This window comes from Ictalurus furcatus, chromosome 17 (genome assembly GCF_023375685.1).
Source record: "Ictalurus furcatus strain D&B chromosome 17, Billie_1.0, whole genome shotgun sequence".
Lineage (NCBI taxonomy): Eukaryota > Metazoa > Chordata > Actinopteri > Siluriformes > Ictaluridae > Ictalurus > Ictalurus furcatus.
The window spans coordinates 7566439-7580074 of NC_071271.1; the positions used below are offsets into that span (position 1 = coordinate 7566439).

The 13636-nt window shown below is 39.4% G+C and overlaps 1 protein-coding gene and 1 long non-coding RNA gene across 4 annotated transcripts in view; one reads left to right on the forward strand and one right to left on the reverse strand.

Annotated features, from left to right (window-relative positions):
* Positions 1 to 9201, reverse strand: part of dyrk1ab (dual-specificity tyrosine-(Y)-phosphorylation regulated kinase 1A, b) — a 33533-nt gene extending 24332 nt beyond the window's left edge. For both annotated transcript variants that reach the window (XR_008388218.1, XM_053646471.1), the window contains exon 1: positions 9051 to 9201. The gene's annotated coding sequence lies outside the window, so the exon portion shown is untranslated. The remainder of the gene's footprint in view (positions 1 to 9050) is intronic.
* A 698-nt stretch (positions 9202 to 9899) lies between these two features.
* On the forward strand, positions 9900 to 13049 carry LOC128621020 (uncharacterized). Of its 2 annotated transcripts, XR_008388220.1 has the most exons (5): positions 9900 to 10040; positions 11192 to 11399; positions 11811 to 11906; positions 12014 to 12037; positions 12779 to 13049. It is a non-coding gene; the product is annotated as an uncharacterized LOC128621020 (long non-coding RNA). The 2 variants fall into 2 exon arrangements; XR_008388219.1 differs by lacking the exon at positions 12779 to 13049 and having other exon boundaries at positions 12014 to 12536.
* The last annotated feature ends 587 nt before the right edge of the window (positions 13050 to 13636 follow it).

Genomic DNA, 13636 nt, shown 5'->3' on the forward strand with positions numbered 1-13636 from the left:
ATTTTTCTGGGCAATATATACCTTTTTTGTCTAAAAAATTTAGACTCGATGCCAAAACTCCCGCTTCACTGCTGCAGTGTCCGGTGTAAAATTTTATCAGTGCAGAGATTACAAACTGCAGTTTTGTCGTCATTCCACACAAAAGACGACATCTTTATACACAACACGAAATCCATGTGTTTTCCCGCCCTCTTTTGATTGACAGGATATACTCGGCCCTGAACATCGGATGTTTTTAAACTGAAAAATTGCCTCTATCGGCCGATACATCGGAGCATCTCCAGTTCAAAGGATTATAATGTTAAAAATAGGTTGAAACTGTCCTTAAATGTCTGTGCGCTCCCACAGTTTAAAAATTTTTTTTAAAATCATTGTGTCCCTGGCTTAAGCAACAAAACTGTACGTAATATAGGGCCCATGGCTGATTAGGAGAGGTATTTCAATAATGTGAGTTAGCCAGTTAGCAGAGACCTAAAGCTAACAGGTTAACAGCATGCACATACACAACATCAATTTGAGCCCGAGTCCAATAGTGATACATCGGGAGATCAATCCCAAGCACCATCGCAAGCACAACAAGAGCAGGACGTTTCTCAGTGGTATGTAGTTTGGCAATAACATGAGTTAGACGGTTAGCAGAAGCTAACAGGCTAACAGCTGTGCACGTATACAACACAAAACCACGCATTTAAAACACTCAGTAGAAAATATATACATGAATAATTAATCATACTTTCAGGTTGTGATCCAGAAGCAAAAGATGGTCTAAATAAAGTTTGGATAAATCATCAAAACAAATATTATGAAGAGCACACAATGTGATCTCAGTGCAAGGGCGCAACACAAGCAAACGGCATTTTAAATCATGGTACAATTATAATTACCATCAACATTATTTGTAAAGTATCAGATTTTACACTTCATGGGTTTTTTTTTTTTCCTCTTACAGAAGAAAATAAACATACAGCTCCTGTCTATTTGGAGACTGTAGGTTGGGTGAACTAGCTTTGCAAACCTTCAACTGTGATCCTTGGAGAACTTTTTGTCTCTCTAACCATGTTCCTCAACTGTGCCTGGAAGATAAATACACGTGTGCCCTCTTCCAGGCTCAGGTTCAAAACAGCTCCAGTTCTTTAAAACTTCGTAATTACTGCTCCAACTGTGGATGACTGCTTAAGAGTACCTAAACACTTGCGTGAACGTTTTATATATATATATATATATATATATATATATATATATATATATATATATATATATATATATATATATATATATATATATATATAAACGAAAAAAAAAAACACACAAGAATACATAAAGTAACATCATAATTCATGCTCAAACTCCTGAATATTTACAGTAAAAATTCATCAATTCTATCCAACAATGGATCTTCCTCAGGTGCTGGCACCAATCGTAACGCCTTTGTGATGTGCAAATGTAACTGTGATGGCAAAATCAGACCGAATATCGCTCAGTGTAAAGCCAAATTTAACGAGCAAAATTTTACTTCAGCTCTGAAATAAGAAAATCACTACTTTAGTCTTATGCGGACGGGATTAAATTTACACGGGGGGTGATTTCCATTGTTGATGTTTTTCTCCGTCCTCCTTTGAGAAAATTATAGGCCAAATTACCTGCTGTTTTTCCACCAAATTCAGCGGTCGACTGATCATTTTTGTCCTGTCCTTATGCACATGTCCATGATATTTTATGCAGATTTGGGGGGGGAAGGCGTTTAACTGCTGCTATTTGCCATATTCAGTCTTTTAGTGTGTGTATCAGTGAGTCTGCCCCCAAATATTAAAGACTTCCTGAGTCACAAAACGAACAATGGAAGCTTCTTGTATACTATGTGATTGTTTTATTGTATTCTCAGATTGTTCCTGGAGCTTGGGGTTCACTGCAAACTGCAATAACCAAATGAGCCTTCTTATTTCACTCTTCTCTACTCCAGTATCACTCCGACTGCTTGAACGCTATATTGTGAATGGAGCGTGATCATAGGATCAGGTGACGTAAATATCCGGGTTTGTAGAAACACCTGTGGAAATTTTATTGTTGTTCAGATTAGGGTTGTCACAGTACCAAAATTTCAGTAGTCAGTACCAAAACCAATAAAATTCCACGGTACTCGGTACCTATTTCGGTACCAAAGCAAAACACAAAAACATGCTACTTGAACAACACACTATTTTATTAATAAAGTTAAATATCAATATAAAATGTATTTTTAAAAATGCCATTCTGTATACTTCAAGTACATCATTATTACAGCTACTAGAGTTATCCAGACAAGAGTAGAAATGTGTTTCTGACTGACTGATATTAAAGACAAACAGTGCTAGCCACACATCTATTATTTTCTAAACACATAAATTTCAGATATATCGCTCATCAAAAAGCCTTTGGTGTGTAAAATTAGTGAACCCCAACGTGTCCTCCCATTTATTTTACCCCAATAAAAGTTAAAGCATTAAATGGTTAATAAGGATTCCTGACCATATTAGCGTTAAACGTGCGTATGCTAACCATTACGTAAACAAAAACGAGGATGTTTTCTTGCAATAATACACTCGAATTAAACTATGCTACAACATTCATAATGCAACCGCTTCCATCATTTTAAACTCACCTGCTTGAATAAATACTGCGGTTAAGCAGCTGCTCTTCATGAAAGCATGGTTAATCTACTGGCACATAAATTTTTAGAGGCGCGGCTTTTACACACTTAGCGGTAACAGCACGGAAAGCGGAAAACGAGCGTCCGAGAGAAATCCATGTATTTTGCCTACATTATAGTAGATAAGTATGCGGTTTCGGACGCAGCCATGGTAACCGGGGAGCTGCTGCTGCTTTGGCTCCAATCACTAATCACTGAAGAGATGTGTAAAAAATGTATTACCCATGTCCATCCATCCATCCATCTATCCATCTTCTATCGCTTACTCCTTCTTCAGGGTCGCGGGGGAACCTGGAGCCTATCCCAGGGAGCATCAGGCACAAGGCGAGGTACACCCTGGACAGGGTGCCAATCCATCGCAGTTTATTACCCATGTCCCCATGATAAACTAATCCAATCCGAATAAGGCTTTTGTTACGAAAAATTATCCAACCTAATAATAATTTCCTCAGGCCTTGATTAATGTGGAACATGACAATTCTCCTACATTGTCACATATAACGATTTCAACTTGAAATGGACAAAAATGTACTTCCTAATCTATGATTCTGTACAGACAGCTAAACTGTGCTGAAGAGAAGAGCAGCTCCAACTGACCAACTTGTTAAACAATTTTAAAGACTGAATACATTTACATTTATTCACTTAGCAGACGCTTTTATCCAAAACGACTTACAAATGAAAATTAAATTGTGTCGTTTCAAAGTTGCTTTAAAATGAACACTGCTTCCATCACACGATGGGGAACAGATCTGCTAGAACAAACACTTTCTGTGAGAAGGGCGTTCGAGGAGAGGGAGTGAGATTGCTGTCGGAGACGTCACCGATTTCTACCCTCTGTTCATTCATATGTTTCTGCTGACTAATCACAGTGGAGGTGAGCAGGCAGTCTGGATGCTTCGGTATGGAGAGACACTTTCCCCCCGACATGCCACACTCCGGTCCATTAGAAATGTCTTTCTGACGCTCCCAAGGCACTGCATGCCTATTCGGGTGCAAGTATAAGTGGGTCTTACATCAAGTGCTAAATATGGGAAGGAAGCTGTCCTATAGCAAGAGTGCTGCTCAACACTTAACTGATTTAAGGTTGGTTTATCTTGGGATTAATTTAGGCTCACCTTGTTTTTAAATGTATTAGTGCAACAACAAACAAACAAAAAAAAGAAATTCCAGACTGGGTGTATTTACTTAAAATAGTATCACACCAATCGCAACTTTTCATTTCATGTGGCGCTACGCTGATTACTAGCAGCTGTTCCCATCATTAATTTATTGCTATAGTTTCAATGTTAGCACCAGGCTAGCACATCTGTACAACCTAGCTACAGCATGTATACAAAAGCAAACACTGATCACAAGCCTTTCCATCCAAATAAAAATTGTGGAGGAAAATGCTTGTCTACAACGCATGCATCACAGACTACGTTTACACGGACAGCAGTAATCTAATTATTGACCTTATTCTGAATAAGACAATATTGTGATTAAGGTGTTTACATGAGTTGATTTTAGAATATTCCTTTCATGTTCCCTTTCGTATAAAACATAGATCGATTAACGGCACACGTCATTACGTCACCGCGCCACGCCGTCCGACATTCCCTCCAGAATTTCACGTATCGACATACAGTTGGTCTTCATTATGGTACCTTATACAGTTTTGGGTGTTTCATTTTTAATTTTACGAAATCTTCAAGTGCAGTTAATTATTATATGCTATACGTGGAAATAGACGACTGCTTGAAGCCGTGGGCTATGTCTGAAACCACGTGCTTTACTACTGTATAGTAGGCAAGTATGCGGTTTGGGACGCGGCCGTACTCTCTTGTGCGTCGTAAAATGTTGAGCACTGCTGTGTGTGATCGTGTCCTGTCGCAAAATGCGGTGAAAACTCACACGTCGTTAATAATGTGATTAAGGTGTTTACAGATCTGCAATACACGTCGATAATGCAACTAAAACAGGAGTACTCCACATGTCTTAATTCGATTAGTGTTTACTTCGAGTATGACCTTAATCAGATTAAGGTAATTAAAAATTGCTGTTTACATGGAAGTTTCTTAATCATAGTATTGTCTTAATCGGGTTAAAAGTGCATTATTGTTGTCCATGTAAACGCACTGATTGTCTACAGTAGCACAGAGAGTCTCACTGACTGGATCAAGAGCTAGAAATATGTGGAACCAGATAACACACTGTTTGATAGAGGAGGAAAACACAATCATCCCTCACTCCTATTGGTAGTTGCCAACACGCTTTGTTTTTCCCCTTGCATAAAGTTAAACTTCACTCAACCTTGCTGCGTCACTCACCCCGGGCAGTTTACGTCGCTAAAGGTCGCTAGCCTAAGCGCTGGCCGCTTTGAAAGCATGTTGGTAAAAAGCAAGCAGCTCGAGATGTCAACGTGCATGCACAGCTGTAGGTTAAATGTTCGAGCTTTGTTCGAGTTTCTTAAATTTAATTATAGCACAGTGTGGTCGCATGCTCAAATCTGATTGGTCAGGAGGTGTGCGTAATTAGTTTCGTATAACAGCACGGCCTGGACTCTGGCTGTAACATTAACAAAAGATTAATATTAATGCGCTCTTTCTAATACGTTCTTGTTTATATAGTAACAGCCAGTGATTCTTAAATGGAAGCTCCACATAATCAACAACTAATAAAAAACAAAGTAAAACACACACACACACATACATATACATACATATATATATATATACACACACACACACATAAGTAAAACACACACACACATATATATATATACACACACATATATATATATATATATATATATATATATATATATATATATATATATATATATATATGTGTGTGTGTGTGTATATATAATATATATATATATATATATATATATGTGTGTGTGTGTATATATAATATATATATATATATATATATATATATATATATATATATATACACACATACATATACATAAGTAAAACACACACACACATATACACACACACACACATTGTGTGTGTGTGTGTATATATCTCTATATCTATCTAATATATATATATATATATATATATATATATATATATATATATATATATATATATATAAAGTAAGCTGCTCAGCCAAATGCCGTAAACGTAAATGTAATCAGCACAGGAAAGTCTTCAGGACGGAAGAGTTTACGCTTTCCGGCTTCTCAGTAAAATGAAAAGGGGTGTGTTGTTTTGTTTTTTAGTAAGAAAAGGAAAAAGGAGAAACCATTTCTCATTACATTAAATTAATTAAATGAATAAAATGACGCACGTGTTAACAGTAACTATAAACTGTTAACACGTGCGTTATTAAATTTTGTACGTTATTAAATTAATCGTTGCAAATTGCTGTGCTATGTGCGTAGGAAATGCACTGGGAATTTAAGTAAGGAATAACACTCTCCAAACCAAACCACTTTGGGTGAATTTATTCCAGCACGGACCGGAGCGTGTTATTCCTTACTTAAATTCCTAATGCATGTAAAAATGTTCCTAAATATTATTAACCATTATAACGCTCTCCAATTCATAGTTTGCATTCAAATACATTATGGTGGTCTTTTTTTTTTAACCAGAATGCTTGGCTATAAGAGGTGACTGTCTGTCATCATGCTACTGTAATTGTGTATTAGTTGCTAGAGAGCTGTAGCTTGTCCCTTCCCATCTTGCACTGCACTGATGGTGGAGCTGGACCATGACTGTTGGCGGGACTATGTGAGCAATCTGACCGGCCGGCAATATTCGCTTCTTATTTGCATGAAGCTGAGAAATTCTCAACTACTATTCTTACCTGCTTCCCACCTCTCACTCCCACAATCCCGTGCACAGGACTTTAGTCCATCTCAATAGAAAGTGCATGAGAGGTGGGACGGAAAACTCTTTACATCCTGATCTCACTGCAAATGAATAACTTCCGGGTGCTTTGACTCAGGGTATAGCCTCATCCTTGTGCACAGTACAAAACTCAATAAAATCAGAAACAGTTTGGCAACAATCGTTCAGGCTTGACAGACATGCATATTTCCGAAGCGTTCAGAGAAATTACATCTTAACAATCTTAACATCTACATTTTCATCTCGAATTATGTCTTCTACATCGTTCAGAAACATCTAACCTGTTAGGGCCAGAATCCAGCATCGGCTTTTGTCTAATACACTAAACCAGTGGTCGCCAACCCTCTTCCTTGAGATCTATCCTCCTGCAGGTTTCATCTCCAACCAAAATCTAACACACCTGATTTAGTTTATCAAGAACTTAGATGGTCAGGTGGGCATTATTACGGGTGGAGCTAAAGGCGGTTTCTCAATTTTAAAAACGCAACGAACAAACTTCTCGTGCTCTCGTGAAGACCGGCCTTGCCAGACTACCTCGAAAGAACGAACTCGGAAGGACAGGAGGATGTAGAACGACGCATCTACGTGCTAGGAGCTTCCTGTTGCACAACAGACCGTCCCAGGACATTCCTAGTAGCGGGACAGGGTCCTCATCACTTTTGCACCTGTGACCTCATGTTAACTAGAAACTAAGCTAACGAGGATACAACATATCTTACCTCAGGATGGAAGCTAGCGTAGTTTAATAAAAACACTTCTGAGGGATAAACTTGACTTTTCAACAACCATATATATATCATACATCAAAATCATTCTTTTTAGATACATATTTCGATTATTGTAGTTTTAACATCTTTTGAACGACAGGTATGGGTCAGGCTTCCGTCGTCTGCTACTGTTTTGTCGCAATGACTTCTGGGACTTCTGTGCACTCGGGTCTGCACCCTCGATATCAAGAACACATCCGGGTAATTTCATGCATCCCCGGTACTTGTCTTTTGAGTACTGGAATTGAACTTCGGCAGTGAATGACGACATAGAACGAGTTCACAAGGACGAAAGAACGCATATTGAGAAAGTCTTCAGGCAGGTACATCTCCAGGAACAGGGTCGGTGTCAGGGATGGGCAATATCTTATCGTTTGCGATATACCGGTAGAAATTCTCCACACAATGTTAATTAGTCTTCCCGCGATAATAACGATAAAGCCTAGTTAATGACGTATTTCTGTGAGCGACGTTGTGCGACCCGTTTTCAGCTCACATACAGAGCGAAAACAAGTACAGCAGACATGAAGCTGAGGAGGAGTTTCTCTCTAAACGAGGAGCTACCTCTACAATCTGGAACTGGTTTGGTTACACAAAATCAGTTTTACTTTTTGATCAGTGTTTGTGTTTCTGAGGCTTTAACACTGCATGCAGCATCATTTGTAGCCAAAAACACTGGCGAACGGTACTATATTTATATTGTCACTGATATCGTTATTGCAATATCATATCAGAAAATATCATGATATAGTTTTAAGTCCATATCGCCCATCCCTAGTCTGGTGACCACGGCACTAAACTAAACTCATTGATTCATTATAAGCTTTAGTAGCTGCTCAGGCAAACTTGGTCTCATCTAAACCGTCCCTGGGCTCATAACTGGGTGATTTCGTGTAACATTCAGGTAACATTCGATAAGCCAACCTCACATATCAAGTCCAAAGTTAGAGAGCTGCACTGGATGATCTCATATACTGAATACTCAATCAATCAATCAGATGAACAACCAACTGTGTCAAGCTGTCTATTCATTCTGCTTTCCCAAAACAATGACAGCTTGATTATAAACACTTAAAAAACTACCACTGCTACCAAGTCAACTAATTCAACAACTCGATGACATTCTTTTAGGCTTCTGTCATAATATATTTATCAAAAATGTTTGACACTGTGGGACCACTACTCAGCTAGATATGACTGAATATCAATGCACTGAAACAACAGCTGGGTCAACCCTGAGTAAATCCCTGCTCAAACAGTTAGCCAAGCAAATTAGTTAAAGGCATTTAAATAAGCACCACCATGTGTTAACTAAAATGTGATTATAATCCAACTTTCAGCCACCAAAGAGCTCATCTTCCACCCACAATCCTGGGAGAGTAGCTTGCTGTCTGTGCAGGGTGATGTGCTGCTAACACCGTCATACTGACCTAGCCTAGCCTAGCCTAGCTTAATGATTCAGTTAGCTTACTAGACTGAGCTAGCGAACTAGTATAAAGACTAGACTTGCAAAAACCTGATGATCAGAACTTTTCCATACATGTAGCTAGGCAGAAGTGTTAACATGTAGGCCAGGTTTGTATAGCAATGTAAGCTAGTGAGAGCGGCTTAAGTGGCTAACCAGCTGCCTAACTAAATAACCAACCACACACAGAGACAGAGACACACAGAGAGAGACAGACAGAGAGAGAGAGAGAGAGAGAGAGAGAGAGAGAGAGAGAGGTTTAACAGGAAACCATTTCCACCTACCTTTAATGATGTGATCTTCATTTAAAGGCCCAGATCCGGAAAGGTAAAGCCAATGATCCAGCTTCTGTAACGTTGGTTACGATGCGTTCACTGACTGAGGCACTCCAATACACGCGCGCGCGCGCGCACACACACACACACACTCAGAGAGAACGCAGCTAACAAGCTAACTGACAGGCGTCAAGCTGTAAACCCAAGCTAATGTCCTGCTGCTTCGGAAAACAGCCATAGCATGTGAGACGCACGGCCTCTGTATTGTAGTGCGCTAACGCTAGCCCGGGTTTCGTTAACTCTCTCTCTGACTTAACAAATGGTGGCTAACCAGCTAACGGCTAGCTGCTCCTGCTTCCGCTACTAGCCTTCGTTCAAAAGTGAGACTGTTTCCCTGCTTATGTTGGCAACACTTTGTGCGGGGGGGGTGCGCCGTTACCAACGGTACAAAATGACTCCGCGTGTACGTACACCGTGTCCTATGAGTCTGTCTCTATATTCAAACCTTCACTTTTCCACCAAGATTATATGTCAATTTTCACAAAATGGCGCGCGCTCCAAACCTGCGCAGCGGACCGGCCCGGAAGACTCCAGACACGGCTACTAACGTTAGCCAGGAGAACTCGGAGCCGCTTAATCTTCCCCTAACATATCCAAACGTGTGTTCCCGAAATGTCTTACTCGAGAACAGTCGAAAAATTTCTTCACACAGAGCTGTCAGTCTGAATTCTCCGACCGCGTTGTTCCGGCGGGAAGCGAAAACATTTGAAAGGTTCCACACACACTTTAAAAAAAAAAAAAAAAAGAAAAAAGAAAAACCTGCCGACAAAATGGCGACTGCCTGTGATGTTGCTATAGAAACTGTCAATCAAGTTCTAAAGTCCCGGATGTAGCAATGACGACCAAAGACAACGTAAGCCTCTGTCATCATCTGTCAATCATCACCATGGCGCCTAAATCAGACAGTCCTCTCTTCATATGTGGCTGCTGTGAAAGTAGGTGTGTCCTACTTCATTTTAAGTCAAAATGTTATTTGTTTTATGTTCTAATTTTAAAAAATTGTTTAGTTAATTTGTTAATCTTCCCCGAACATATCCAAACGTCTCACAGCCAGGGTTGGGGGTTCGATTCCCGCTGCTTCCCTGTGTGTGTGGAGTCTCTCCCCGTGCTGGGGGTTTCCTCCGGATACTTCGGTTTCCTCCCCCAGTCCAAAGACATGCAGGGTAGGCTGATTGGCATGTCCAAAGTTTCCATAGTGTATGGATGTGTGTGTGATTGTGCCCTGCAATGGATTGGCACCCTGTCGAGGGTGTATTCCACCTCGTGCCCCATGCCCCCTGGGGTAGGCTCCAGGTTCCCCGTGACCCTGAAGGATAAGTGGTATAGAAGATGGATGGATGGATGGATGGATGGATGTTTAGGTCAGTGGTTTTCAAAGTGCGGGCGCCCGGGGGGGCCTCAACAATTTGGTGTGCCCATCCCTCCCACTAGTATGTTTTCCTTTCTCACTCTCAGACAACCACACACACACACACAAGCAATTCATAATGTAATGTAATGTAATGTAAAGATGTAAGATGTAATTATTAATAAAAAAAAGGGGGGGGGGATATATTCAGAAGTCTGTATTTTTAATGTGTTTTAAAGACATCTTGCAAAAGGGGGGCCTCGGTCAAATGTTAATGCCATTTGGGGGGCCTTGCCCTGGAAAAGTTTGGGAACCCCTGATTTAGGTAATTATTATTTTTTTATTTAATTGTAAAAAAATATATATATTTAACAAAAACATTTCAAATAGCTAAAGGGAAAAATAAACATATACACATACATATGGCCAAAATTATGTGGACACCTGGCAATCACACCCATATGTCATCCTCAAACTGTTGCCACAAAGTTGAAAGTAAGTATACAGTACAGTGCAGGGGTGTCCAATCTTATCAAGGATGGGCCAGTGTGAGTGCAGGTTATCATTCCAATCAATAGGAGCCACACCTGATTCCACCTGATTAATCAGTTGAGCTTGGCTTTCAATAGATTCAGGTGTGGCTTCTGCTTGGTTGTAATAAAAATCTGCACCAACACCGGCTCTTTCCAGATAAAATTATACACCCCTGGTCTAGAATGTCTTTGTATGTTATATCTTTAAGATGTCCCTTCACTGGCGCTAAGATGCCCCAACATGTTCCAGTATGACAATGTCCCATGCACAAACTGAGCTCCAAGCAAAGGCATGGGTTACCAAGGATCACGTGGAAGAACTCGAGTGGCCTACACAGAGCCCTGACCTCAACCCCACTGAACACCTTCGGGATGAATCAGAACGCCGACTGAGACCCAGGCCTTTTGGAGCGTTCAGTAAGCATATATATGAATATGATTCTCAGGTGTCCACATACTTTTGGTCGTGTTGTGTATGTAACTTAGAACTACAAATGTGAGAGGTGTTTACAATGTAATGAATACAGACAGAGCCATTTAATCTGTAAAAAATAGACCCATATGTACACGTTAAACTCCTCAAAATATGATAGTGTCAAGTTGATACATGTATGTGTATACTTTCATTCAGATTTAGAAATGATTTATTTTATAATTAATCTTTAAACAATTAATAGACTTACAAATTGCCTTCCAAAATATTTTGGCCAAGATTTAAAAAGAAATATTTGTTTCGTATCATAACAGTTGAGCACATTGTGCTATATTTATCTTTTTAAAATACATTTGACATGATGGATAAAAGTGAAACTTGTGACTGATACACAGGCAGTATAAATCACCATGGACAGCAACATCCAGCTGTACAGACCGGGCTAAACTGAGGGTGCCTGGAGTGGCACATCTCTATTCGTCTGTACAAATGTAATTAATACAGTATTGTCATTTTAACATGTATGGAATTGATTATTATGTTATGTGTCTTCATGTGTAATTTTTTTGTTTTGTTTTGTTTTTTTGTTTTTTTTTAGATGTGAAGTACCTCATGAACCAGGGTTTGTAACTCACACCCTCACTTGCACTCACATAGGTTTAGAAAGTGGAATATTCTCCACAAGAGGGAGTCATTGACACAAGGGTCCCCCCCCCTTTGGATCATCATGGGGCAAAAATCAAACTTGTACCAGTGATTCTATGGACAATTTTATTTTATGTTGTGTCAGGAACTGTGTATTGCTACCTTCTTGATCAGCCCAGTAAACTCTATGGCACAGTGGGTCATATTTGATAATTGATCAAGAAAAACAAAACCAATCCAAGTTATAAAGAAAAGAAATGAAAAATCATATCAGATGATATGCTTGGAATCAGCTTTCCAGAAAACTGATTTAGGATCAGATTTTTTTTGTTGACGTGAACTTATCCTTAATGAACACCTGTAATCTGAGATGTTTAGTGCATATCAAATTTATGATAATATACAGGTCTATACAGTCATGGGAAAAGGAAAGTACACTCTCACATGTTTTCATTTATCAGCGCATAAATAACAACTGTGTGGTCCTCACCAACTTCTATAAACAAACAAATAACCTCAGGTGACAACCAAAAATCTGCAGATTTCAGTATGTAGTCAATTCCCCCCAAAATTACAACAACATTCAGAAACCAGGTAAAAAACATAAGCAGGCCCTATTTCCACAATCATTAAGAGAGTCATTAGCAGCCATGTGTTACTAATGAAATGCACAAGATTAATTATTTATCAAGAAGTGTGACTCCCTCTATAAAAGCAGAACATTTGGCAGTTTGGTGTTTTGGAGCACTCAGCTGTGTGTCTAAATCATGCCAAGAAGAAAGGACATCAGCCATGACCTCAGAGAAGCAATTGTTACTGCTCATCAATCTGGAAAGGCCATCTCCAAACAATTTGAAATCCACCATTCAACAGTGAGAAGAACTGATTACAAATGGAGAGATGTCAAGACAGCTGCCAATCTTCCCAGGAGTAGGCGTCCCAGCAAATTCAGTCCAAGGTCAGACAGTTTAATGCTCAGAGATATAAAGAAAAACCTAAGAGCTACATCATGTGACCTACAGGCCTCTGTAAGCACATCAAATGTTTATATATATATATATATATATATACACACACACACACACACACACAGTGCATCCGGAAAGTATTCACAGCGCTTCACTTTTTCCACATTTTGTTATGTTACAGCCTTATTCCAAAATGGATTAAATTCATTATTTTCCTCAAAATTCTACAAACAATACCCCATAATGACAACGTGAAAGAAGTTTGTTTGAAATCTTTGCAAATTTATTAAAAATAAAAAACAAAAAAAAGCACATGTACAAAAGTATTCCCAGCCTTTGCCATGACACTCAAAATTGAGCTCAGGTGGATCCTGTTTCCACTGATCATCCTTGAGATGTTTCTACGACTTGATTGGAGTCCACCTGTGGTAAATTCAGTTGATTGGACATGATTTGGAAAGTACACACCTGTCTATATAAGGTCCCACAGTTAACAATGCATGTCAGAGCACAAACCAAGCCATGAAGTCCAAGGAATTGTCTGTAGACTTCAGAGACAGGATTGTATCGAGGCACAGATCTGGGGAAGGGTACAGAAACATTTCTGC